Source organism: Cynocephalus volans, chromosome 17, assembly GCF_027409185.1.
Source record: "Cynocephalus volans isolate mCynVol1 chromosome 17, mCynVol1.pri, whole genome shotgun sequence".
Taxonomy (NCBI): Eukaryota; Metazoa; Chordata; class Mammalia; order Dermoptera; family Cynocephalidae; genus Cynocephalus; species Cynocephalus volans.
In genome coordinates this window covers 36,186,065-36,214,027 of record NC_084476.1, presented here as the reverse complement: position 1 = coordinate 36,214,027, position 27,963 = coordinate 36,186,065, and the positions used below count along the sequence as shown (strand labels likewise).

Genomic DNA, 27,963 nt, shown 5'->3' with positions numbered 1-27,963 from the left:
AGCAAGAAATAAGTAATGTATCAAGCAATAGCTCCTTTCCATTCCCAATTCAGATTGACAAATCAGCCTAACACCTGAAGTCCCAATGCCATGGGATCCAGGCTGCTTCTCCTCCCTGGGGGCCACTTCTCTGACTGCAACTTTAGTCCACTTTTGCTCTCACTTTTGCATTAAGCTGGCAGGCAAAAAAAGCATAAAGGTTTGCAATTGGCTGCAAGGAGCTAGGAGATGTTGAATGGCCCCTGGAGAAGGCAGCTAAGGCTGACAGGAACTATAAGGGCCTTGAAGTTGGGTATCAATCAAGGCACATCTCACATTGTTAGTATTCCCAGAAGCATTATAATGAAGTAGAAGTTCAAAGAGAAGAGAAAAATAGGACTAAGTATAGAATAACACTGGGAACCTACTTTAACCCTTAAATTGCTCAGTGGTAGAACCTTACTATAGTATCAGTGCAACCCATGTTGGCCATGTCAGAACCAATCTGCATTTAAAAAGAAACATTAGAACAATTACAAGCATTCTTCATTAAACAACTCAAAATATGATACAGATATGCTTGGGAAAACAGTTCTATACCCAAAAAACCAACTCGAATATAGATAATATAATACCTAATCTCAAATTCTGCCAGGAAAAACTACATGGACAAATAAAAAGAAACAAAAATGGTTACAATTCATACTTTTTCTTGTGTATTAGCTATTCAATCATGCATGAATTTCTATTAAAAACTGATGTCATCTGTGTTTTGTTCTTCACTGAATCTAAAAATGAGACGAACTAATTTACCTGGAATAGGTAATGTACCTCTTTGACCTTCAGAGAGGATGTTCTTGTTATAAAAAGCTTTTTGGAGCTGAGAGTGAGCTTCTTAATGTGTGGAAAGAATAATTCTCTTAAAATCACCAAATTTTGCTCTTCTAAAACTCAAACTTCTAGCAGTGGCAGTATTAACAAAGCATAAGAACTGGAAGAAAAGTCCAGATGAGAATTGTTTTCTTTTTCTGTACACACCCTGAAACTGGGAAGATGGGGTGGACAGAGGGACAATGTCCCATTTATTGTTGTCTCCTGATTAGTATCTAACACCTGGGCCTTGTAAATATCAATCCAGAATAAATACTTGCAAATACATGCCAAGAGAAAATTATGACTGTTCTGTACTATACTGTACACAGTAGTAATTGTGCTGTACTGTAATTCCTGCCCAGGACGCCTGATGAAAAAAGTTCCCTGAAGAGAGTCTACATGCATGTTGGTATATATATTCTTTTGTTTGATCACTCACTCGTTCCACAAATATCTCACTGAGTCATCTATTACATGCTAGGCATATGGAAAAAGGGTGTGAATAACATTATATAGATGTTTACATCTAGCAAGATCATCAAACTTCACTTTCATACTAAAGGTAAGAGAAGATTCTCTCACTCAAATATTTCAATTTAAGTGTCATCCATAATTCCTGCAAGGCATTGTCTATTCTCAAAAGAAGAAAACTGCTAGGCACTGGACAGTGAGAATTACTTTGTATGTCAGTACTCCGTTTCTGCCTAGACTTTCAAAAAGCTTTGAGTTACTTTTAAGGCAGAACAACTATGTGGACACTGTTACTGAACAATCTTAATATCACTAAAAGTGGGACAACCAGACATTATGCTTCTTAACAGGAAGCAATAGTAAATAAAAAGCACCACTTGTGAAATATTCTCAACCACAAAGTTGAATCTGACCTCAACTAATCAAGTCTGGGCACTAGTGTATAGAAAATATTAGATATAGAGGAACATGTAAAATGACACCATGCAGATACAAAGCAGCCATATCAGAATACAGGAAATCTCACAGGAAAAATGACAGCCTATCTTTGTTTGGGCTCCTCTCAGAAGTGAACTCTGAGGCAAGGAATCACAAGGAGTTGAGTATTTGGGAGATAAAATATTAGGGATATAAATGGGGATGACGGACAGAGAAGGGAAGACACACAACACATTACACTGTGTAAAGTACAGTATACCGATGTTTTCACTCTATTTTGAAAATTTTTTCAAGGTTTCTATTGAATAGACTGTGGTATTTTCCAAATTAGATAACAAATTCATTAACCTCCTTATTTACCAGCTTTTGCTGTTGGCATTTGAATTTCTACAATGCAAAAATGTGAAGAAAATATCTCCTACTTATGTTTTAAAGTATGTCTTTATTTCAATACTAAACATGTGGCCCTGATTTTTGGTTAGTAAACAGCCTTCAATGAAAAACTCTTCAGTGAAAATTTGGGTTTCTTATTTTCCACATTCACTTAGTTCCAGAATGACTTTCAGACTTTCTTTTTTCTTATTCCTGAGTACTGTGTTCTAGAGCAAAAATACTTTTATTACAAAATCCCATAATGATCCCATTATTATACAGCCCTAAAGCATTAATCCACTACTTGCCTTAAAAACCTATATCTTCATAACAATACTGTTACTTCTAACCAAACAAATTCCAAATGTCAATCAGAAATAGTCCTTGAGAGGCCATATATTTTGTTGGGATGCATATCCTAATTGAATGGTCATAAGAAGACAGAATCTTTAATGCTACGCATATACCAACGGGTGCCCCTTAAAGATTTTTTTAAGCCTCTTGGCCGCAGAAACGGCGCTGCGGCTGTGCTGGCGGCGAGATCGCCCTGCTCCGAGGACCCGGCAGCTCCCCAGGCCCCTGCCCGAAGCCTGACTGGACTGCATCACTCATAAGTATTGCTGTCAATGCTTTAAACGCCACTGGGGAGGAGCAGCAGGAGGAAGAGGAAGAGGAGGAAGCCCAGCCCAGTGCGCACAGAGCGGGAAGACGTCCGGCTCGGGAGGCGGAGACTCGACAGAAACCACACACCCTGTGGGATCGCCACTGCACGATCCAACATACCAGGCCACAGCGCATGGAACAGGGAGAAGTCCTGCACAGGAAGTGAAAGCTCAACAGAGACCACACACCCTGTGGTACAGCCCGTGATCCAGCAGCCCAGCAGAGTCCAAGCTGACCAGAGAGGTGGCTCCCCGCAGAGGCCCAAGACCCGAGGCAACCATACACACAAGGCACTAGAGGCCAACTGAGCAGTCATGGAGGTAGCCATACCAAATTGGCAACCACAGCAACATCTTAGTTAGTCAATAGTCTCAAACCGGTGGACTGTGAAACCCCCTGCCACAATGAATAAACATCAAAAAAAAGATACCAGAAATACAAAAAATCAAGAAAGTACACCACCAAAAGTTAATAAATCTCAAACTCTAGATCCTATAGAACAAGAAGCCCTTCAAATGACTGACAAGGAATTTCGAGTGATAATTCTAAGGAAACTGAATGAGATACAAGAAAACTCAGCTAGACATCATGATGAAATGAGGAAAAGTATACAGGACCTGAAAGAAGAAATGTACAAGGAAATCAATGTCCTGAAAAAAAATGTAGCAGAACTTGCTGAACTGAAGAAGTTATTCAGCGAAATAAAAAACACAACGGAGAGGGGCCGAGCCCGTGGCGCACTTGGTAGAGTGCTGCGCTGGCAGCGCGGCGACGCTCCCGCCGCGGGTTCGGATCCTATATAGGACTGACCGGTGCACTCACTGGCTGAGTGCCGGTTGAGTGCCGGTCACGAAAAAAAAACGACAAAAAAAAAAAAAAAAAAAAAAAACACAACGGAGAGTTTAACCAGCAGGCTTGTCGAAGTTGAAGAGAGAACCTCTGAACTTGAAGATGGGCTGTTTGAAATAACACAAGCAGACAAAAAGAAAGAAAAAAGAATCAAAGACATTGAAGAAAATCTGAGATATCAGACAACCTTAAGCGCTCAAATATCCGAGTCATGGGTATTCCAGAAGGGGAGGAAAACGGAGATTGCATTGAAAACATATTCAACAAAATAGTGGCAGAAAACTTCCCAGGTATAGGAAAAATCACAGATCTTCAGATCCAGGAAGCTCAACGATCTCCAAACGTATTCAATCCAAAAAGGCCTTCTCCAAGACATGTTATAGTCAAACTGGCAAAACTCAGAGACAAAGAGAGAATCTTAAAAGCTGTAAGAGAGGGGCCGAGTTCGTGGCGCACTCGGGAGAGTGCAGCGCAAGGAGCGCACCGACGCTCCCGCCGAGGGTTCGGATCCTATACAGGACTGGCCAGTGCACTCACTGGCTGAGTGCTGGTCACGAAAAAAAAAAAAACAAAGCTGCAAGAGAGAAGTGTCAAATCACCTATAAGGGAGCCCCAATCAGGCTAACATCAGACTTTTTATCACAAACCCTAAAAGCTAGAAAGGAATGGGATGATATATTCAAAATACTAAAAGACAAAGAGTCCCAGCCAAGAATACCCTACCCTGCAAGGCTATGCTTCCGAAATGAAGGGCAAATAGTATATTTCTCAGACAACAAAAACTGTGGGAGTTCACTACCACACGACCACCCTTACAAGAAATCCTCAAGGGAGTACTGGGTTTGGTTCCTGAAAAATAAATACCACTGCCATAAAAACCCAAGAAAAATCAAAACCCACTAGTATAATAAAAATGGCATTCATGAAGAGAAAACAAACAAACAAAAACGCTATCTACAACCTAAGGAACCAACAAACACAGAAACCAAACAGTAAATCAGAAAGCAAGGAACAAAAGACACCTAAGACAACCAAACAACCAATAAAATGCTAGGAATAAATCAACACCTTTCAATAACAACTCTTACTGTAAAAGGCTTAAATTCCCCAATCAAAAGACACAGACTGGCTGACTTGATCAAAAAGGAGGACCCAACTATATGCTGCCTACAAAAGACCCACCTCACCCATAAAGATTCACATAGACTAAGGGTGAAAGGATGGAAAAAGATTTATCATGCAAACAGAAAAGAAAAACGAGCTGGAGTAGCTATTCTTATATCTGACAAAATAGACTTTAAACTAAAAACCATAAAAAGAGACAATGAGGGACACTACTTAATGATAAAAGGACTGATCCATCAAGAAGACATAACAATCATAAATATGTACGCACCCAATGTTGGAGCAGCCAGATTTATAAAACAAACTCTATTAGACCTAAAGAAGGAAATAGACACTAATACCATAATAGCAGGGGACCTGAACACCCCACTGTCAATATTAGACAGATCATCTAGGCAAAGAATCAGTAGAGAAACACAAGATCTAAACAAGACTCTAGACCAATTGGAATTGGCAGATGTCTACAGAACATTCCATCCAACAACCTCAGAATATTCATTCTTCTCATCAGCACATGGATCATTCTCCAGGATAGATCACATGTTAGGTCACAAATCAAGTCTCAATAAATTCAAAAAAATTGGAATTATTCCATGTATTTTCTCAGACCACAATGGATTAAAACTAGAAATTAATAACAAACGAAACTCTGGAAACTACACAAACACATGGAAATTAAACAGCATTCTACTTAATGACATATGGGTCCAAGAAGAAATCAAGCAGGAAATCAAAAAATTTATTGAAACTAATGAAAACAATGATACATCATACCAAAACATGTGGGATACTGCAAAAGCAGTATTAAGGGGGAAATTTATTGCATTAAATGCTCACCTCAGAAGAATGGAAAGATGGCAAGTGAACAACCTAACACTTCACCTTAAAGAACTAGAAAAACAAGAACAATCCAAACCTAAAGTTAGCAGACGGTAAGAAATCATTAAGATCAGAGCAGAACTGAATGAAATTGAAACCCAAAAATCAATACAAAAGATCAATGAATCAAAAAGTTGGTTTTTTGAAAAGATAAATAAATTGACAAACCATTAGCATGGCTAACAAAAAAAAGAAGAGAGAAGACTCAAATAAAAAATAGAAATGAAAAAGGCGATATTACAACTGATTCATCTGAAATACAAGGAATCATTCGAGACTACTACAAACAACTATACACCAACAAATTTGAAAATCTGGAGGAAATGGATAAATTTCTGGACACACACAAGCTCCCAAAACTGAACCATGAAGACGTAGAAAACTTGAACAGAGCAATAACAATAAAGGAGATTGAAGCTGTTATCAGAAGGCTCCCAACAAAGAAAAGCCCAGGACCAGATGGATTCACAGCAGAATTTTACCAAACATTCAAAGAGGAATTGACACCGATTCTTTACAAACTATTCCAAAAGATTGAAACAGACGCAAATCTCCCAAACTCATTCTATGAAGCAAACATCATCCTGATACCAAAACCAGGAAAAGATATAACCAAAAAAGAAAACTACAGGCCGATATCCTTGATGAATATAGATGCAAAAATCCTAATTAAATACTAGCAAACAGAATACAGCAACACATACGTAAAATTATTCACCACGATCAAGTGGGATTCATCCCAGGGATGCAAGCTTGGTTCAACATACGCAAATCAATAAATATGATACACCATATTAATAAAGTCAAACACAAAGACCATATGATCATCTCTATAGATGCTGAAAAAGCATTTGATAAAGTCCAGCACTCATTCATGACAAAGACCCTCTATAAGCTAGGTATAGAAGGAAAGTATCTCAACATAATTAAAGCCATATATGACAAACCCACTGCCAATATCATCCTGAATGGGGAAAAGCTGAAAGCTTTTCCTTTAAGAACAGGAACTAGACAAGGATGCCCACTCTCACTACTCCTATTCAACATAGTGTTGGAAGTACTAGCCAGAGCAATCAGAGAAGAGAAGGAAATAAAGGGCATCCAGATCGGAAAAGATGAAGTCAAACTGTCCCTGTTTGCAGATGACATGATCCTATATATCGAACAGCCTAAAACCTCTAAAAAAAACTCTTGGAATTGATAAATGATTTCAGCACAGTAGCAGGATACAAAATCAACACACAAAAATCAGTAGCATTTCTTTTCTCCAATAGTGAACATGCAGAAAGAGAAATCAAGAAAACCTGCCCATTTACAATAACCACCAAAAAAATAAAATACTTAGGAATTGAATTAACCAAGGATGTGAAAAATCTCTATAATGAGAACTACAAACCACTGCTGAGAGAAATTAGAGAGGATACAAGAAGATGGAAAGATATCCCATGCTCTTGGATTGGAAGAATCAACATAGTGAAAATGTCCATACTACCCAAAGTGATATACAAATTCAATGCAATCCCCATCAAAATTCCAAAGACATTTTTCTCAGAAATGGAAAGAACTATCCAGACATTTATATGGAATAATAAAAGACCACGCATAGCCAAAGCAATGCTGAGCAAAAAAAATAAAGCTGGAGGCATAACACTACCCGACTTTAAGCTATACTACAAAGCTATAATAACCAAAACAGTATGGTACTGGCATAAAAACAGACACACTGACCAATGGAATAGAATAGAGAATCCAGAAATCAACCCACACACTTACTGCCATCTGATCTTTGACAAAAGCACCAAGCCTATTCACTGGGGAAGGGACTGCCTCTTTAGCAAATGGTGCTGGGATAACTGGATATCCATATGCAAGAGAATGAAACTAGACCCATACCTCTCACCATATACTAAAATCAACTCAAAATGGATTAAGGATTTAAATATACACCCTGAAACAATAAAACTTCTTAAAAATAAACAGGAGAAACGCTTCAGGAAATAGGACTGGACACAGACTTCATGAACACGACCCCAAAAGCACGGGCAACCAAAGGAAAAATAAACAAACAGGATTATATCAAACTAAAAAGCTTCTGCACAGCAAAAGAAACAATTAAAAGAGTTACAAGACAACCAACAGAGTGGAAGGAAATATTTGCAAAACATACATCTGACAAAGGATTAATATCCAGAATATATAAGGAACTCAAACAACTTTACAAGAAAAGAACAAGCAACCCAATTTAAAAATGGGCAAAAGAGCTAAGTAGGCATTTCTCTAAGGAAGATATACAGATGGCCAACAGACATATGAAAAAATGCTCAACATCACTCAGCATCTGGGAAATGCAAATCAAAACCACATTGAGATACCATCTAACCCCAGTTAGGATGGCTAAAATCCAAAAAACTCTGAACGACAAATGCTGGTGAGGTTGCGGCGAAAAAGGAACTCTCATACATTGTTGGTGGGACTGCAAAATGGTGCAGCCTCTATGGAAAATGGTATGGAGGTTCCTCAAACAATTGCAGATAGATCTACCATATGACCCAGCTATCCCACTGCTGGGAATATACCCAGAGGAATGGAAATCATCAAGTCGAAGGTATACCTGTTCCCCAATGTTCATCGCAGCACTCTTTACAATAGCCAAGAGTTGGAATCAGCCCAAATGTCCATCATCGGATGAGTGGATACAGAAAATGTGGTACATCTACACAATGGAATACTACTCAGCTATAAAAACGAATGAAATACTGCCATTTGCAACAACATGGATGGACCTTCAGAGAATTATATTAAGTGAAACAAGTCAGGCACAGAAAGAGAAATACCACATGTTCTCACTTATTGGTGGGAGCTAAAAATTAATATATAAATTCACACACACACACACACACACACACACACACAAAACCAGGGGGTGGGAGAAGATATAACAACCACAATTACTTGAAGTTGATACGATAAGCAAACAGAGGGGACATTGGTGGGGGGAGGGAGGAGGGTGGGAGGTTTTGGTGAGGGGCAACAATAATCAGTCACAATGTATATCGACAAAATAAAATTTAAAAATAAAAATAAAAATAAAAAAATAAAATAAATAAAAATAAAAATAAAAAAATAAAGATTTTTTAAGATGAGAAAACAAAAAGAAGTCAGATGGAGCCAAATCAGCACTGTAAGGTGGATGCCTAATTATTTCCCATTGAAACCCTCACAAAATTGCCCTTTTTTGATCAGAATGAGCAGGAGCACTGTCCTGGTGGAGAAGGACTCTCTGGTGAAGCTTTCCCAGGCATTTTTCTGCTAAAGCTTTGGCTAACCTTCTCAAAACACTCTGCTAATGTGTAGATGTTATAATTCTTTGGCCCTCCAGAAAGCCAACAAGCAAAACACCGTGAGCATTCCAAAAAACGGTTGCCATGACCTTTGCTCTTGACTGGTCTGCTTCTGCTTTGACTAGACCATTTCCACCTCATGGTAGCCATGGCTTTGATTGTGCTTTATCTTCAGAACCACACTGGTAAAGCCATGCTTCATCCTGTTAAAATTCTTTGAAGAAATGCTTAAGGATCTTGATCCTGCTTGTTTAAAATTTCCATTGAAAGCTCTGCTCTTGTCTGCAGCTGATCTGGGCACAACAGTTTGGGCACCTGTAGAGTGGAAAGTCTGCTCAACTTTAATTTTGTAGTCAGAATTGTGTAAGCAGAACCAGTTGTGATGTCTATGGTGTTGGCTATTGTTTGAGCTCGTCAGTCCTTTTCAATCAGGGTGCAAACAAGATTTTAATTTTTTCCTTATAAATTGATGTGGATGGTCTGCCACTGTGGGCTTCATCTTCAACACTGTCTCGTCCATTCTTAAAATGAATTATCCATTTGTAAACTGCTGATTTCTTTGGGGCATTGTCCCCATTAACTTATAAAGCATTAATGATTTCACCATTCTTCTACCTAAGCTTTCCCATAAATTTGATGTTTGCTCTTGCTTCAATTTTAGCAGAATTCATGTTGCTCTGATACAGGCTGTTTTCAAGGTGATGTCTTTTCCTTATTAGTGCCTTGTTCAGATATGTTATAACAAGTTAGTACGAGTTTATTTTGGTGAAAAACAATTTTGACATCCATGTGTAGTTTTTTCATAATATGCATTTTCCATGAACTTTTTGAAGACCTCTCATATTAATTAAATATTAGGAAAGTCATTAATTTCCTCATGTTTGAATTTCATGATATCTACACATTGCCCATTGAATAAATACCCTGTTGAGTTTCAACGCAGCAGCTAACAAACATTTCAAACAACTTTAAGTGGTGATTTGGATTTGGTAACAGTTTAGTTTCAACCAAGAAGCAGTTGATTTAAGAATAAGTCCCATGTAACAAACCCAAAACTTTCCAAATATAGTTTCAAGGAGAGTATGTACTTAAGTTATACAAATCAGAACATTCCCATTCTATAGCCAAAGAGAATTTAAAAAGTAATGCATGGGCCGGCCCGTGGCTCACTCGGTAGAGTGCGGTGCTGATAACACCAAGGCCACGGGTTCGGATCCTATATAGGGATGGCCGGTTTGCTCACTGGCTGAGTGTGGTGCTAAAAAGTAATGCATGCTCAAGTTAAAAAAAATTAGTCACTGTTTATTTCTGAATATAAACTCATAAAAACTTTAATTGCATTTACAACTGTTATATACAATTAGTTGAGGTTATGATTAAACAACAACTTAATCTTGTGGTGATTTTATACAGTCTGTAAGTTGGGAGGCAGGGGATCCAAGTTTTGGTACTAGCTCTCTCATTCACTGTATAACCTTAGGCACACACTTCTCTGCCTTCTGACCTCAGATTTCTATTTGTCCATAAGAAGTTGAACGAACTAAGAAGTTGAACAATCTAAGGCTACTTTTGACTCTAATGTTCTGAGTTCATTAGAGATGCAGAGATGTCTTTCTCAGTGGAATGTGACTTCTACTGAAGAGAAACATATCCTGTAGCCACTTTCAGATATACATGCAGAAGCATTTGAAAATGTTTTAGACCATCTGCAAAATACATAAGACCAGCTTCAGATAGACATAAGAAAATAATGAAGTTAATTTTTTAAGTATTTCATTAAACTTAAATGGATTTAAAAGGAAACAATTTGTATTTTTTAAGTTACTATTCCTTATCTCACTATCAATTCAAATAAAGTTGTTTTCCTAAATACTTTTTTTTTCTAAATACTTTTAATGCAACAAAAGTACTGAATACACTCCTTTTATTATTTTGTAGTCTAAGGAATAACATTCGAGATGTACACACAAATAGCTTCTTTCTTTCTGCCTAGGGATTTATGTAAACACAGATTTGGGGTCAAAAGCACCACAAAGGCTATGGTGAATTGAACAAGCCCCCACCCCCAAATTCATGTCCAGCAGAATTTCCAAATGTGACTTATTTTGAAATAGGGTCTTTGCAGATGAAATTAGTTAAGGATCTTAAGATGAAATCATCCTGGATTTAGGGTGGGTCCTAACTCCAGTGACTAGTGTCCTTATAAGAAGTGAAGAGGACAGAGAAATATAGAGAAGATGATGTAAAGATGAAGGTAGAGATTGGAATGATGCATCTATAATCCAAGGAATGTCAGAATCAACTAGAAGCTGAAAGAGGAAAAGGATTCACCCCCAACAGCCTTCAGACGAACAGTGGCCTTGCTAGCACCTTGATTTCAGACTTCTGGCCTCCAGAACCGTGAGAGAATAAATTGTTTTGTTTTCTTTTGTTTTTTTGACTGGTAAGGGGATCGCAATCCTTGGCACAGTGTGGTCTGCACCACGCTCAGCCAGTTAGTGCACCGGCCATCCCTACATAGGATCCAAACCCACAGCCTCAGCACTACGAGCGCTGCACTCTCCCAAGTGAGCCACGGGGCCGGCCCGAGAATAAATTGTTTTAAGCCATCAAATTTGTGTTCATTTGCTGTGGCAACCCTGTGAGACTGTACAGAGGCAAAATCATATTAATTCACATTTAAGAACTATGTAAATACACCAGAGAAGTCATGACAATTCATATATGTATTTGGCAAACAAATATACCACTGGCAATAAGTCTTAATGATCGCGATATGAGGGTACTTCAAACAGTTCACAGAAAGATTCATATTACCTTCTAATTCTACTTTTCCATGAACTTTCTGAAGTACCCTTACAGTCCTTCTGTGTGATAGTTACTTGCATTTGAATAACCTATGACTGATAAAATAATGAAAAAGTTATTTCACTGTGGGAATGCCTTTTCTTTTGCTTTTATTTTTTTTCTTTTGCCAAGGAAGTGTAGGTTTTATATTATTTTATTCATTTGTTTCCTTAGTACCAAGCATAGTGCTTGACATAGAGACTCCACAATGTTTGCTAAAGGAGCCAACAGATTTAACAAGGTATCTTTAAAATTTTTCCATTCTTAGACATTCTACAATTTTATGAGATCACAAAAGAAGTCTATCAACTTAAAGGTGGGAGAGGTCATGAATGACATTTACTTTGCAATTAGACGAGAAGGCATTTTCTGAAATCTTTGCTTGGAGACTAGAACTAAATTACGACAATGAAAAGCTCATACAAATTCTAGAGATCTCCCACCTCCAAAAGACTTAAGAAAAATACTTGGCCTGCCTCAGAACAAACTAGCAAGTAAAAAAGTGACAAATCAATTCACAATCAAATTAAGATAGTGAGTACAAAAACTACCATACCCAATAGATTCAATTTTTAAAAGAAAAAGACAAGTTTCAATCAGCTGGAATTCCCATCCTCTGTTATCATGGGGATTGGGGATAAGCATAATTTTCCTACTTATCAGTAAGTGAAGTTACTGCAGTAGTTCTAATAAACATTTCATTTTTAGTAGTTAATATAATGGTTTTTGGATAAAGAGTCTATGTAGGCTAGACACTCTTCTAAAAGGAACTCTCTCAGTAGCCAAATAAATGATCAAATGTAAAGGCCACAAAACCATATTTTATACTTTCTAATTTTGTTTTCTATATCATGAGATTTAAAGAGAACACTGACTGAAAAATAGAATCACAAACTTCAAAGATTACTCAGCTATAAACTATCTGCATTATTGTGTAACTTCATATCATTACCCTAGTCAAAACAGCAATTATTCAGAATTACAAAGTTGAAGGGGGTCCTAGTTTATCTAATTACAGAATATTCCCCTTCTACTTCATATGTGACTCTCCTTGAAAACATCATGGCAGAATGGCCATGTACCATCCAACTGAATACTGATATGACAGAGAATTGACAGAAAAACCCATTGTTTTTCTAGTGCCACTAGAAAGCTTTGCCTTACAGAGCTGAACATCTGCTCACGTTTCTCTTGTACACATTGATGACAATTCTATCATGTACAGCTCACCAAGAACATGCTCATCCACCTTCTACAAGCTCACTGCAGTCCTCCAATGAGAACCTATGAAGATGGAAGCACTGAACCAGGTAGGGATTGCAGGGAATTCAAGACATATTCTGCGCTCCAAGAGCTTTAAACTTCTGTGGATGAAGTAAGTGAGTAATGAAGCCTGACTGTGGAAGTTCATGCAGGGCATCATTGGAAAATAAAGCTGGAAGGTTAGGTTGGGACCAGACTGTGAAGAGCTGTGGACTTCATCCTTCAGTGAGCTACTATGAAAATCTGGGTGTAGATAACTAACATAATACAGCACTTTAATAAAGATGAATATCATAGCAGTATGTAGAATGACACATATCAAGGAATAAAAGATTTAATTACAATTATTATCACTATAAGAAAAATCAAGCTTCCTGTATATCAAAAGAACTACCTTCGAAAACAAAAAACCTAGATTGCATAATGAAAGACATTTTAAAAAATGAGAAAACTGAAAAAATAATATGACAAATTAAGACTAAACACATCTACCACATCAGTAACTATAATGGGTTTAACTGACCTACTAAAAGTTTTCATATCAGATCACAAAGTAAAACTTGACTCTGTTCTGAAAACAAGAGATATACCTATGGAAGAAAGTGGTGGGCATGCATACAGTGAGAAAGCTAAGGGTGTCCTTTTTACTTACTACATAAGGTGTAATACAGGCCAAAGAGCTTCAACAAGACAAAAAGGAAGGGGCACTTTAGAAAGCTTAAAAGCGCAATGTACTGAAAATGTAACAGTTGTAAACACATATGCAAAATAGCATAGCAGCAACATTTATAAAGCAGAAATTACGGGAGACAAGTAAAAAGAGAAATGAATCTGTAATAAGAGATTTTAATTTACTTCTCTCAGTCTAAGGACAGGTAAGCAAAAAATAATATATAAATATGACCTAAATGATCTTTATTAATATGCTAGATCTGATATAATCATCTCAATAGATACCAAAAGGGCATCTGACAAAATTCAGCAGTAATCTTGACTTAAAATACCAATAGAGGGTTACTCAAGAGAAAAAAAAGAAAAAAAAAATGCTCTCAACCTAAAAGCCATAATCATGTTTATTGGGGAAATACTAGAGGTGTTATTACTAAGTTTAGAACAAGTCAAGGAATCTTTACTAATACCACTATTATTTAACATTTATTTAACACTATCGGAGGTTAGATGAATAAGACAAAGCAGTTAGAAAAACAAGTTGTAGGTATAAAAATGGGGGGGAAAGGAGGTAAAATTATCAATCTCTGCAAATGGCATAATTGAATACACGGAAACCAAAGACAAATTAACTAAAATAATACTACAACCAGAGAATTTATAACATATTAGGGTACAAGATTAACATACAAAATTAATAATATAAACACATATAAAACAATAGAGGTGCTCTCTTTGGCAGCATAAATACTAAAATTGGAATGATACAGAGAAGATTAGCATGGTATCTGCGCAAGGACGACACACAAATTCATAAAGCTTTCCATACTTTTTAGTAGGCAGAAGCCGTGGGCAGCCTCCACCACCTGGCAGTGGGCAGGAACATGAACTGGGTGCTAGGCAGGAGCCAAGGGCAGCCCCCACTGCTCAGCAGAAGGCAGGAGAATGCCAAAAACACCACTTCCACATGGGTGGCCCACCACAGCCACTGCCACAGCCACAGCTGCTGCTAAAGCAGCCCACTTCCACAGTAGCAGCCACTGCCACTGTGCAGGCAGCCCACAAGCCACTCGATTGCACTGACATAAGGAGAGTCACCAGCAGAGACCTATAACAAGCAACAAGATTGAAGCAGTAATCAGCAGTCTCCCAACAAAGAAAAGTCCAGTACCAGAAAGCATTACTGCTAAATTCTACCAGACATTTAAAGAGGAATTAATATCAATTGTTTTCAAACTATTCCAACAAATTGAAACAGAGTCCATTCTCCCACACTCATTCCATGAGGTTAGCATCACCCTGAAACCAAAACCAGATAAAGATACAACAAAAAAAGAAAACAAAAGGCCAATATCTCTGATGAACAAAGATATAAAAATCAATCAGAATACAGCAATACATCAAAAATTATACACCATGATCAAGTGGGATTCATCCCAGGGATGCAAGGATAGTTCAATATACGCAAGTCAATAAATGTGATATACACATCAATAAAATCAAGGACAAAAACCATATGACTATATCAACAGACACAGAAAAAGCATTTGACAAAATTCAACATCCCATCATTATAAAGAATCTCAGCAAATTAGGTACAGAAGGAAAGTATCACAACACAATAAAAACCATATACGACAAACCTACTGCCTATATCATCCTAAATGGGGAAAAGCTAAAAGCTTTTCCTTTAAGAACAGGAACAAAACAAGGATGCCCACTCTCACCCTTCTTATTTAACATAGTATTAGAAGTACTAGTCAGAGCAATCAGGCAAGAGAAAGAAGAAAAGGCATCCAGATTGGAAAAGACAAAGCCAAACTATCCCTGTTTGTAGATGACGTGATCCTATATATAGGAAAATCTAAAGACTCGAGCTTTTATATACTTTTTAAATAAACTAGCAGAGAAAGAAATCAAGAAAGCAAGCTCATTTACAATAGTCACCAAAACAATAAAATACCTAAGAATCAATTTAACCAAGGAGGTAAAAGATCTCTATGATGAGAACTACAAATCACTGCAGAAAAAAATCAAAGATATCAAAACATGGAAAGACATTCCATGATCTTGGGATTAGACAAATTAACATAATGAAAATGTCCAAACTACCCAAAGTGATCTACAGATTCAATGCAATCCCCATCAAAATACAAATGGCATTCTTCACAGAAATAGAAAAAACAATCCTAACATTCATATGGAACAACAAAAGACCCCATATAGCCAAAGCAATCCTGAGCAAAAAAATAAAGCCAGAGGCAGTACACCACCTAACTTCAAACTATACTACAAAGCTACAGTAAATGAAATGGCATGGTAGTGGCATAAAAACATACACTCAGACCAATGGAGCAGAATAGAGAACCCAGAAATCAACCCACATACTTACAGCCAACTGATATTTGACAAGGGCAACAGGAGCACACATTGGGAAACAGACTGCTTCTTCAATAAGTGGTGCTGGGAAAACTGGCATCCATATGCAGAAGAATGAAACTAGATCTGTACCTCTCGCCATACATCAAAATAAACTCAAAATGGATTAAAGACATATATAAGACTCAAAACTATAAAACTACTAAAAGAAAACATAGGGGAAACATTTTAGGAAGTAGGACTGGGCAAAGACTTTATGAACAACACCCCAAAAGCACAGACAACAAAAGAAAAAACAAACAAATGGGATTACATCAAACTGAAAAGCTTCTGCACAGCAAAAGAAACAGTTAACAGAGCAAGAAGACAATCTACAGAATGGAAGAAAATATTTGCAAAGTATGACTCTGACAAAGGATTAATATCCAGAATATACAAGGAACTCAAACAACTTAATAGTAACACAAGAAGTAACCTGATTAAAAAATGGGCCAAGGAGATGAACAGCTATTTCTCAGAGGAAGATATACAAATGGCCAACAGACACATGAAAAATGCTCAACATCACTCAGCATCAGGGAAATGCAAATCAAAACCACCTTGAAATGTTAAACCAGTAAGACTGCATTATCAAAAAGAGAGAGAACAACAAATGCTGGCAAGGATGTGGAGAAAGGGAAACCCTCCTACTCTGTGGGTAGGACTGTAAATTAGTGTAACCATATTGGAAAACAGTATGGCAGGTCTTCAAACAACTACAGATAGAACTGCCATACGATCCAGCAATCCCGCTGGTGAGTGTATACCCAAAAGGAATGGAAATCATCATATCCAAGGGATACCTGCACTTTCATGTTTACTGCAGCTCTATTTACCACAGCTAAGGGTTGGAATAAACCTAAATGTCCATTAATGGACAACTGGATAAGGAAAATGTGGTATATATACACAATAGAATACTATTCTGCCATAAAAAGGACTGAAATTCTGCCATTTGCAGCAACATGGATGAACTTAAGAGAAAATTTTGTTACGTGAAATAAGCCAGGTACAGAAAGAGAAATACTGCATGTCCTCACTCATAAGTGGGAGGTGAAGAAGAAATTTTTTAAAAAGGAGGAAAGAAATATACAACAATCACAATAATTCCTTGAACTTTCAGAAGAACAGAACAGAACTGAGGCCATGAGAGGTGGGAAAGGGAAAGAGGGAGAAGGATTAGGGAGAAATTGGTAATAGTAACTACATAGTAGTTTTGGTAATTTTGCATTTTCTAAATAAAAAATACTAAAATGTCTGTATACTCATTTGCAGAAAGAAAGAAAGAGAGAAAGAGAGAAAGAGAGAGAGAAAGAAAGAAAGAAAGAAAGAAAGAAAGAAAGAAAGAAAGAAAGAAAGAAAGAAAGAAAGAAAGAAAGAAAGAAAGAAAGAAAGAAGAAAGAAAGAAAGAAAGAAAGAAAGAAAGAAAGAAAGAAAGAAAGAAAGAAAGAGGTAGAGCCAGGAATGAAGCAGGTCTTTCTAGCTTCAAAGTCACTCTATCTTCTAGTACTGCCAGATATCCTGGAAATCCAGATCCTAAACCTACCTCCATAACACATCAACTCTCCCTGAAAGGGATGCACATTGTACACTTAAACTTCTAGAGAAAGAATCCAAGTAAGAAACATATATTTGAAGCATGCACAACTATTTTAAACTAACAATAACTTATATTTGCAGTTTACAAACACACATATTATCTCTTTTCATTATCGGAGCAACTCTGAAGCTGAAATACAAATTATATTATATGGGAGTTGACACTTGTCATGCTTTTCCTGTTATAAGAATTGGACCTAATCCTAGTTATGAAAATCTTCCCTTTTCCTTATTTAAAAAATTTAAAAAGAACGTAATAAAAAATGGTTTCCACAGTACTTTTACTAAAGGATTTTTAAAATCTATAGCTAATGGTTACAATATGACTCCTTGGGATTGGAAAACACTGAAAAAAAACCTGTCTTAACTGCTCAATATACTGTTTGGTCACAAAAATATCAACAGACTATTAATATAACAACTTTAATAAATATACAAAACAATATTCAAATTGCCATAGATATGTTGTTCGGGGAATGTGACTTTATGTTCCCTCGGTCACAGGCCTTACTTCCTCAACAAGTGCTTGATTAAACAACCCATGCAACTGTATAAGCATAAAATAAAATTCCAAAAACAAATACCTCTACTGGCTCTTTTGCCACTATTGGACAAAGGCCTACTAAACTTTACATAGATTTTGTTAATAGATTTCAAGATGCTATCTCTAGTCAAGTAGATAATATTCAACTGGAAACTTGTCATTGCATACTGTCAGCCACCCCACCATAAGACATCCCTTCCTGTAAAGGAGGAGTGTCTGACCACATTCACCAAACCTCTATAACAAACTGTTTACAGTAGTCCCCTATAAGTGAAATAAAGTTGAGGTCCTCAGAGATCTTTACTTTATTGCCTGCAATGACTAATTAAGTATTTAATAACCTTTAATAACCTTTTAGATGACTGGTGTACATACAGATTCCTTAGGGCCTGGCCTGCCGTGGGGAAGTTGTATTAGGTACCACCAAAAATGTCATGCTTGACTTAAAGGGAAGAATGGCTCGAGTTCTTGAGAGAGGCTGTCTCCAGATAAGTTAAGCATATCTACCAATTATTTTGGTGAACAGGTTATGCTTTGGGTGCTTGGCCAGTTCCCAGAGGATAAACTTTCACTAAAGTCATGCAGGTGCAACTGGAATGTTGCTACTTTTTGTTATCAACTGCTTTAGAAATCACAAAAAAGTAAAGGACTCAATTTATCTGTAATAGAGGATTTAATTTTAGATAAGCCTAGATAAATACAAAAATTGTTTCTGCAAAAATATGGGGGCCTTTGCCTAATGGTTCGGCAGGACTTATTTTAAAAAGATCTAATTATTCTAGTCAGAGTATTCAAATAATACCAAAACTTATTGATTCAGATTATACTGGACAGATTAAAATTATGGTTACTAGGTTAGGATATCATGTCATTTTCATAGAAATTCATATCGCTTAATTAATATCAATACTATTTATTACCCCTGAACATATAAATAAAGAAAAAAACAAAACAAAAGGTTTTAATAGTACTGAAACTTACTGGGTTACAAAGATAAATAACAAAGATAAATGATGGACGACCCCTCCTCACTCTCACCATAAATCAAAAAACAATAACAGGTTTAATTGATTCAGGAACAGATATTACTATAATTGCTTCCAAAGATTGGATTACCTCCTGGAAAACTTGTTCCTCTTTCATGATTGCATCTGGTTTGGGAAGAACACAAACCCCATGCCAAAGTAAATATTCTTTAAAATGTATAGGACCTAAAAGACAAACTGCCATTATTGTGCCTTTCATACTGGATCTCTCTATTACTTTATGGGTAAAATATTTACTTACACAATGGGATGTTTACATAGGCACTTGCCCTCCAAATTTATTTTAATGGCCACTGCCACTCTCCCACCACTCAAATTACAATAGATAGATGGACCCCGTTTGGGTGAAGCAATGGCCTCTTAAAAGGGAAAAGAAAAAAAAACTACAACAGGCTTTATCTATTAAAACTCAATAAAAATCCTTAATGATTTACAAAGACTTCTTGGTCATATTAATTACTCCAGGGGAACCTATTCATTCCACTGTCCTAAACACCTCACATATCCCTACTGGGCTAATATGCCACTTTCTTCCAAATGTAGGAGTTGTCACCTGTTCCTATTCCTGATGCTTTAACTATATTTATAGATGATTCTGAAAAGTCAGGTAAAGGATCTGTTAACTGACATGAACAGGGTTCTTGGAAACATTTCCTTACCCTTCATCATAGTTGCACACAATGAGCTGAACTAACAGCGGCTACTGCAGCTCTACATTTTCCTCATCAACCACTCGATATAGTGGCTGATTGTGCTTATGTAATTGGTACTTTACAAGTAATTTAAGATGCATCAGTTCATTATTGAAATGATCCTTTTATTTAAAAATGTTTAAAAACAATTAACAAAAATTAGTTCAATGTAGAAATGATCCTTTTTTTTTTGTAACTCCCAGTGAAAAAAAGACCTAAACCATTGGTTTTATATCATCATCCACTACAAGAGCCAAAATGGTTAAGGCCTGTTAATTTGTTAACATGGGGAAGAGGGTTTTCTGTTCTTTCTCCTAACGGCCCCATTTGGATACCTACAAAAGCCGTTTGCCCATATCATGTGACACCATGCGGGCTAAATACCACCAAAACTCCAAAGATGCCGGAAAACCTGTTTCTGGCCATGGTGTAAGGTAACATTAATATTGTTAAGCTTTCTCATGTTTTTTTCCTCCAATTTTAAGTACTCATGTTTATTGGACACATACATTAAACCCTCCTGTTTTTGATTTATTGACCTAGGAGGATCATTAGCCTCATTTTTCTTCCAATGATACTGCTTATACGGGACTGACTTCCTCCTTCAGGTCCTCTTAAAGACTGTGGACAATCCTGCTATAAATTAGGATACAATACAGGATGGCATAAACTTGCCTGTGATTGGTATTTCCTCACCAACAAATTATCCATTTATATTACACCCAATTGGACAAATAATAATTTATGTATTCATTTCTCTCCTCAGTAGTATATGAATTATATAATAAAAAATACAGATTGACTTTTAACATTAAAACATCAGCAGTTTATTTCTACTGCTGGAGTTTCAGGAGTTTTTCGACATGGGAAAGATCATCCTAAGCCTAATATTCCTATCTGTTCCCATTCCTGGATTTCCATAGAAGATGGCAGAGATCTGGATTGGGTTTCTTGTCATTCTATCAATTTCACTTAAAAAACATTAATTAATGACTTAACATTAGAAAACTGGGGACCACAAAATTTATTAGTACTTCACTCCAACCCTACTTGAAATTACATTCTTCCTTTAATTATTCCAGATCCCTTTATAAATGGAATCCAGGTTTAGCTGGTCCAATATTAAGATTAAAATATGATTCTTATTATTCCCTTCTTAAAAAGACAATTTGGTGCTTTGCTGTCCCATTCTTCCCTCACATAGTGAGGCAAGGACAATTTCAAATTACCAATAATAAATTACATTAGATAGCTCAAGACCAAGTCAATTCAGTTATGATTTGTACTACTTGTCCTTATATATTTGTTATGTTATCTACAAATTCCTCTTTTTCCTCTACTTCAGAATTTAATATTACCCTTCCAGCTAATTTTACTTGGTTCACTCCTTGCATCACTCACTTTAATATTACTACTCTTAATATGTCATATGTTTTCATACTAAAACAAAGAGCTGAAGCTTGGTTACCTGTTAACCTTACAAGATAATGGATGGGAAATTCAGTTTTAGAACAAGTCACTTCTGCTCTTGAATGAACTCACCCTAAGAGGTTTCAGGGTATTCTCATTGCTTCTATAATTGTAGCCACAGCTACTGCTGCCAGGGCAACAACTGCCATTGTTACTTTAACTCATTCTATTCAAACAGCACAGACAATAAATGATTATTTTCAAAATGTAACCTCTGAGCTTTTGTCTCAAACTAAAATTGACCAAGAAACTCTACAAAGATTAGATGCCTTAGAGGCAGCTGTATCTTGGACTGGTGAACACCAACAACCTCTCTGGACACGAAACCAGATTAATTGTGATGCAGGATATAGCTCCATGTGTGTCACTTCCCTTCCCTTTAATTCTTCCACCTCTTGGGAGGATGTACAAAAAATGTTGCATGGAGCCTTTCATTCTGACTTACATGGAGATATTCAAAACTTAAAAATTCAACTTCAACAACAAATAACACAGCTTCAAGAAGCTCAACAAGTTACTATTGATCATTTAAATGATTTGGCTCATTGGCTTAACCCGACCAACGGGTTTTCTGGTTTAAACATAAAAATTTGGATTATTGCTGGAATTAGTATCTTATGTGTTTTATGTTTTTTTTTTTTATAGTGACTAAACTATTATGTTCCATGTTCCAACAGACTCGTTGAGCTGAAGTAATACTGACTCTTCTTCATCAAAACATCTTTGTTTCCACCATTGACTCCAATTCCTTGATTTCTTCTGATTCTTTTTAATAATTAAAAGGGGGGAAATGTAGAGGGTTAGAAATCTTGATTCTCAGTTGATTATTAGATAGGGGTTTTAGGTAATTCATGTATGGGACAAAAGTCTTCGGATAGGAGGCAAGAGCTTACAGCTAGGGGGCAAGAGCCCACCAAATCAATTCTAATCAAGTATATGTTGATTCTCAGCTGATTTTTAGTATAGGGTTTTTAGGTAATGCATGTATGAGACAAAAGTCCTCAGAAAGCAGGCAAGAACCCACAGCTAAGGGGCAAGAGCCCACTGAATCAATTCTAATCACTGTTTAGGTAAGGGATTGTATACACTGATTGTTAATATAATGGGTCCATTGGAAGATTTTGTGAGAAGGAAACTCACACAGGTCTAAAGCCTTTAATGTGAACAACAGAAATGAGGCAAAACAGGGAGTATTCTGAGGGCAATAACTCTTAATACAACAAAACTTAAATGATGGGAAAATATGTGAGTAAAGATTTCCAAGGACATTCTGCTAGATTAGTTAGTACATGGGAGTTGTTCCACATTTTGCTTTAAGCTGTTTCCTTGAGTTTCTCAAGAAGTCAGGCACTTTAATGATTATCTTATTGTTTCTTTTGCATGTCACATAGCTTAGATTTATGACTCTTTTGATAGTATACTGTTTAAACTATTTTGAACCGTGCATGCTTGGATGAAGATTGTTACATAGCCAATTTCTTTATATTCTTACTATGATTGATCAACCATCTGTTTTCTTTTTTTTTTTTCCCCTGTTATTTTCTTGTGTTTACAATAAAAACTGAAGCAAAAACCGACTCAGGGCTGTACCCAGTTTCTCCTTCCAACAGAGGAGTTGCTGAGGTGCAGTCCCTTCGGGCTTCTCATTGCAATCATATTGCTTTGAGTAATCTTTTTTGCATCTCTGTTACACAGCAAGAGCTGTAACAATATTAACCCTATTTTATAAATGACAAAATGAAAACTTTGCACTGTGTAGCACATAATAAAAATGAAAATATTTGTTAAATGAATAAGACCCAAATATGCTAAGCTGACTTGTCCAAACTAATGGCAGAACAAAACCCAGGTACCTTTTAATTCTAAGACCAGTGGACTATACAACAAAACACAACTGCCTCCATAAACTATTTTCATAATTATATAATGAATTTAAGTACAATACTAATTAATTAGAGTTTTAAAACAGAGCTAGGTAAATAAATTATTCACTGAACAGTCATATTTTCAAGCTGCTTTTGTCAGTAAAATGACAGTGCAATTATTAGGATCAGAAGACCACAGGGGCTAGAAGCTAGTCATGTGAGCTCATTACTTCAGTGCACACAATTTTAATACCATTGGATGAACAACTTTAAAGTTTCAAAAAAAAAAAGAAGATGTATTTAATCATTCATTCATTCACTGATTCCCTCACCCTAACATTTATTGAGCACCTACTAGTGGCAGAAATCAGAGGAGTTTAAGTGCTTACAATGCACTATGAACATATTCACATTGTCATTTACTTGCAGGAGAGGTCTTTGTCCCTAACTGACACATGAGAAAATGTAGACTCAGAAAAGTTAAATAACTTTCTGAAGTTAAGTGGTCAAGCTAGGAGTCATTTCCAAGAGGTAGGAATACAAGTACTTGTACCCAACTGGGTATCTTTTCTTTCTGTATTCCAATGAAACAGTAGCCTACACTCTATACCGGGATTAAATAAAAGCCCAACCTTACATTGTTCAAAATAAACACATTACTAATTAAAAATTCATTCAAATATGCACAGAAAAAAAAAATTGGAAGAACATATACTAAAATGTTACTAGTAGCTGGTGTCTGTACTTTTTTCTTCATTAGGCTTTTTTGTACCACCAAAGCATATTGCTTTCAGGCATCAAAATATGTCAGGAAATCTTTTGGCTTAACTTTTTAAGTTATTACAACAGTATTTTTCACGCTGCAAGTCAGGACCCCTCCTGTCTCACACAGAGAATATTTTTAACTTAACATACTAGAGGCACACTGCAGTGTGTAGGTCAAGGCTATTACCAGCAGAGGCAACTGGGCCAAGGCTGAAATAAGTATTACCAGAAACCAGTTAGGAAGCTCTACCATACTGAGTCAGATCAGCAATTTTTTTTTTTTTTTTTTTTTTTTCATGACCGGCACTCAGCCAGTGAGTGCACCAACGGTCAGTCCTATATAGGATCCGAACCCGCGGCGGGCGCGTCGCCGTGCTCCGAGCGCAGCACTCTACCAAGTGCGCCACGGGCTCGGCCCAGATCAGCAATTTTTAAAAAGCGAAATAAAGCACAGAACAGAAAAAGAAAACACCAACAAACAACATACATAATAAAGGTAAGTACAGTTCTGTAAAATGTGTTTTAGCTACGTGACTTAACCTTCTAATTCACTGCACCTAACTCACTGTATGACAACCTCACTGCCCTCCTTGCTGTTCCCTGAATATGCCTGGGACACTCCCACATCAGGATCCTTGCACTGGCTAATGTCCCCGTCACACATCCTTCCTACCAAATCCAAATGACTAACCCTCTCACCTACTTGGAGGTTCACCTTCTCAGTGATGCTCACAAACTACAACTCCCCTAATATACTCCTGTTCCTCCTTACCTTAGCTCTTCCTTTCCTTGTACTTAATAAAATCACTATTGAGCACTTAATCTGTAATAAAGTACTGTACTAGAAACAAAGATCTAAAAATATGAGGTGATACCTTTACCACTTTTTGTTCCATACAATCATTAGTAGTAGCATGCAGTAACAACATTTCTATGAGTCAGACATAATACCAGTGTTATTCCTCAATAGTTAATAGGAAAATAGAGGTGTTAATAAAAAAACAGGGGTGATAAGTACCAGATCCAAGATCTGGGCCCAAATCCATAATGAAGGGAAGTACATAAACCAACTACTGAAAACATTTTAGTGTATATTCTTCCAGTTTTTTTTTTTTTTTTTCCTTGTGCATTTGAATGAATTTTCAATGTGTTTCTTTTGAACATGTAAGGTTGGGCTTTTGTTTAATCCTAGTGTAAAGTGGTAGACTACTGGTTCATTGGAATACAAAAAGAAAAGATACCCAATTGTGTACATGTATTTGTATTCCTACCACTTGGAAATGACTCCTAGCTTGACCACTTCAACAAGTTAACTAAACATATAAATTAAACATTCTTTTAAAAGTTTTTCCTTTAGTCTATATACTTTCAAGTTATCATGAAGGGAAAAAATACTTAAAATTACTTCTGGAAGATACCCTAAGACAAAAGATAGGCATAATTAAATAAACAAACTAGATTGTTTCTGAAACAAGAAGTAACACATGCTTTAAAAGATAGCACAATCTTTATAGTTCTAAAGCAAAATTAAGGTCTCTAAAACTGTTCAAAGGTTAAACTAACAAAGAACTAAGTATTTTGCAACATTATAGTACTTAACTGTGAGCAGATTGCAAGACTTCCTATGAGAAACATATCCATCTTATAGTAAGAACTCCTGGTATCTAGAAAGTTTGAGGAATGAGTCAATTTGAGTAGCTGTTTTCTAAGAAATCACTTTGACTAAAAAAATAAAATAGCTCTTTATTCTTAGCTCTTTCAGAATGTGAAGTCACTATAGAAGCGTGAGCTTGTCACAAGCTAGCTGATGTTTTACTGTACTTGGGCCAGAACTCTAGCAATAAAAGTCAAAGGAACTGAAAATGTCCAAATTTCTTCTCTCAGGATAACTCTAAATCATAATACTTATTTCACACTTGAAGCTGTTCTTTAAGCAAAGAGATAAGACTTCAATGCTGTGGTGGTAATTTTTAAAAGTTAGCATTTCCCCAAACTTCAAATATAATAAAACAGCTAAACAGCAGGCATGTAAGTATGAGAGCATCTAGCCCAAAGGACCAAGATATTTCAACTCTATTTAATATTTTGTTTTGTAGACAAATTCATGATCTGCATTCCATCACTAAATCATACTTCATTCACATTTTGGAGTTTACCTGAATTGCTTAGAAAACTGCTTTTTAACATGCATTCAATATTTGTCTACATGAGCTTATATAATTTCTAGACATTTTGAAGTAGGTAGAAAGAGATGCAAATTAATTTATGGATTTATCAAATTAGAAGATTAAGCTCCTGGCAAGGGTATCCTGCTGGTGTCTGAGGCAAATGCTTAAAATATATCAACAGGCCATCTTTTTACACACAATTTTACAAACTAAAATGTCGGTATATCCTTATTTAATAAAATTTCCCCTAAAGTACTATTTAAAGACGTAGCCCTCAAGAGGGATTTTACTACAGAGACAAATTATAGGCCTTCAAATCTTTTGAATGTGTCAAAGTCACATTCCATTAGAGTTGGGAGAAAGTCTCTTCAATCCTACTCAATATCCAGTTGAGAAAACTGAGTCCTCAAGAAGAAAAGTGACTTGCCCTGAGTGACCTTATGAACTACTGGAAGAATCTATACTAACACTCAAACTCTTATTTTCTTTCTTTCTTTTTTTTTTTTTCTTTGACTGGTAAGGGGATCGCAACCCTCGGCACGGTGTTGTCCGCACCACACTCAGCCAGTGAGCCACCAGCCATCCCCATATAGGATCCAAACCCACGGCCTCGGCACTACCAGTGCCACACTCTCCCAAGTGAGCCATAGGGCCGGCCCTAAACTCTTATTTTCTAATTTTAACTATTATTCTTGCTGCCTTCCTAAATTTGCTATCAGGCAACCAAGAGTCAAATCTGTGCTCACTGATCAGATTACAGCACTGACATTTTCCAGATTATCACTATCCCTCGGACAGGTAAGATATACAAGTGGTCTTCAAAAAGTTCATGGAAAGATGCACATTATCTTTTGTTGGGCCCATTTTTAGGAGCAAACATTATCTGTGAGCCACATGGTGCCTATGGGTGGAGGATGAAGATGGCGCCCGCAGGAAGTAGGGGAGGCCGAACCCAAGATAGCTCCAAAAGGTTTTTATTGGTCCTCCAGTATTTCCGCACTCATGAACCCTGCGTGATCACTATGCTCAACATGTTAGTACAAAATGCATGCCCGCGTGATCCTTTAACTGATTGGTTAGTTCATGGAAAGCCCCTACTTGCTAGCTTATATAAATTGCAGTGTAATAGCAATAAAGTGGAACTGCCCTGACAGAACCCCTGTCGCGTCTGAGTGTCTCTTTCACTGGGCTGGGTTGGCGGGCAGCAGGCTCACTTTTCCCCGAGATCCCTCGGTCCCAACACCGGGGGTGATCCTATCGGCTCCTTCTCCTTCTGGGTCTGTGGGAGGACCCCAGGCATGCCCCCGCAATCTTTTAATTCCATTTTTCCACAAATTTTTGAAGTACCCTTGTATGTTTCTCACAAGTTTTGAGACAGTACTTGAGGCATTTTCCTCACTCTTTACCTCACCTTTGTCTTGGTTTCTAAGACGGACAGCATGAGCAAGGGTCTAGACCAGCACTATCTATGGTCTGTGGATGGCACTTTCTGTGATAATGGAAATGTTCCATAATCTGCACTGTTCAATATACCAGCCACTTGTCACTTATGGCTATTGAGCACTGGAAATGTAGCTACTGTGACTAAGGAAAGGAATGTTTGATTTAATTTTAATCAATTTAAATT

At 36.8% G+C, this 27,963-nt stretch overlaps 1 protein-coding gene and 1 non-coding gene across 2 annotated transcripts in view; one reads left to right on the top strand and one right to left on the bottom strand.

The window, feature by feature from the left end:
- The window catches only part of ERP44 (endoplasmic reticulum protein 44), a 110,032-nt gene that overhangs the window by 72,262 nt on the left and 9,807 nt on the right, over positions 1 to 27,963 (bottom strand). The gene's annotated exons all lie outside the window — the stretch shown is intronic.
- LOC134366298 (U6 spliceosomal RNA) lies at positions 14,496 to 14,602 on the top strand. Its single transcript, XR_010022279.1, has one exon. It is a non-coding gene; the product is annotated as a U6 spliceosomal RNA (small nuclear RNA).